Raw genomic sequence first — 2151 nt, forward strand, 5'->3', positions numbered from 1 at the left:
GCAGGCAGATCACCTGAGGTCAGGAGTTCAAGACTAGCCTGACCAACATGGAGAAACTCATCTCTACTAAAAATACAAAATTAGCCGGGTGTGGTGGCGCATGCCTGTACTCCCAGCTACTAGGGAGGCTGAGGCAGAAGAATCGCTTAAACCTGGGAGACAGAGGTTGTAGTGAGTCAGGATCACGCCATTGCACTCCAGCCTGGGCAACAAGAGTGAAACTCTGTCTCAATAAAAAAGAAAGAAAAAAGAGTGAGACTCCAACTCAAAAAAAAAAAAAAAAAGGTCTTGCTCTGTTGTCCAGGCCTGAGTGCAGTGGCAGGATCATAGCTCACTGCATCCTTGGACTCCTGGGCACAAGTGATCCTCCCACCTCAGCCTCCCGGGTCACTAGGATTACAGCGGCGTGCCACTGTGCCCAGCAGGGTTTTTCATCAACTGCTGGTGGGTCATTGCTGGAAGGCTGCTTCTGGGGCCTTGACTCCTGGCACCTCCAGCCTGCCATGTGGCCATGACCAGCCATCCTCCCACAGCCAGAAAAACGACCGTCAGGCAGAGAGTTGCCAAAGATCTCAGTAAACAGCCTTCATACGTGGAGAGGAAAGCTGAGGGATGCAGGCAGGGCATCCAGGGCACCTGCTGCAGCTTTCTCCCAGCTGTCATCTATCCGTGGGTTCATGCGAGCATGTATGTGTGTATTTGGACCGGGTTTCACAGTCACAAGGAATGTTCAAGAGGTAAAAAGGCAGACAGGGTGCCGGGTGCAGTGGCTCACGCCTGTAATCCCAGCACTTTGGAAGGCTGAAGCAGGTGGATCACGAGGTCAAGAGATCGAGACCATCCTGGCCAACATGGTGAAACCTCGTCTCTACTAAAAATAAGAAAATTAGCTGGGCGTGGTGGCACATGCCTGTAGTCCCAGGTACTCAGGAGGCTGAGGCAGGAGAATCGCTTGAAGCCAGGAGGCGGAGGTTGCAGTGAGCCGAGATCGTGCCACTGCACTCCTGCCTAGCGACAAAGAAAGACTTTGTCTCAAAAATCAACAACAAAAAGGCAGACAGGCTGGGCGTGGTGGTTCACGCCTGTAATCCCAGCACTTTGGGAGGTGGACGCAGGCAGATCACGAGGTCAGGAGATCAAGACCATCCTGGCTAACACGGTGAAACCTCGTCTCTACTACAAATACAAAAAAATTAGCTGAGCATGGTGGCAGGTGCCTGTAGTCCCAGCTACTTGGGAGGCTGAGGCAGGAGAATAGCGTGAACCCAGGTCGCGGAGCTTGCAGTGAGCTGAGATCAAGCCACTGCACTCCAGCCTGGGTGACAGAGCGAGACTCCATCTCAAGAAAAAAAAAAAAGTAGACAGAAAAACATCTCCTTCCATCAGCCCCAGACATTCCCTCCCCTCCAGAGGCACCCCTTTTCCCAGCCTCCTTCCCACATACCCTTCTCTTGCCAGTCTTTCTAGTGTTGACTCCAGCCCCAGCCACATTTAAGTCCTCAGTTCCCCGAGGCGAGGATCCCTGGTGACGGCTCATCCTGTCTTCATCTGGCTCTCATCCTGCTCAGCCAGTAGGCCAGGGATAGGAGCTCAAGCCTTGGAGACGTGGGGTGCCAGAGGCTGAGGGCAGGGCCTGGCTAAAGGCCAGCATGGGCCCAAAGGCAAACATCAGGGACATGTTGGTCCTGGCCAAATAGTAGGGACTGGGGTGGGACATGCTGCTAGCGGCTCATCTGCCAGGTGCGGGGCTTCTCACTGCCATTAGGGTTGGCCAAGTGCTTTCTGTTTACCCCCTGGGGGCTGGAGGAATGATGGCAGCCTGCCTCACTCCCTCATTGCATTTTCAGAGCCCAGTGAGCCATCGCCCAGCTTTGGGTCCAGTCCAGCGAGGGTTCAGCCTAGGAGCATGGTAGGCAGGGACTAAAGAATGAACCGGGAAGGCTTTGAGCAATGTTCTGCTTACTACAGTCAGCCCTCTGTATCTGTGGCTCCATATCCACAGATGTAAACAACTTTAGTTTGAAAATAGTTGAAAAAATAAAAATAAAAATAACACATATTTTAAAACAGTATAGTATAACAATTTACGTAGCATTTAAATTGTATTCAGGGCCGGGCATGGTGGCTCACACCTGTAATCCTAGCACTTTG

Source organism: Piliocolobus tephrosceles, chromosome 5, assembly GCF_002776525.5.
Source record: "Piliocolobus tephrosceles isolate RC106 chromosome 5, ASM277652v3, whole genome shotgun sequence".
Lineage (NCBI taxonomy): Eukaryota > Metazoa > Chordata > Mammalia > Primates > Cercopithecidae > Piliocolobus > Piliocolobus tephrosceles.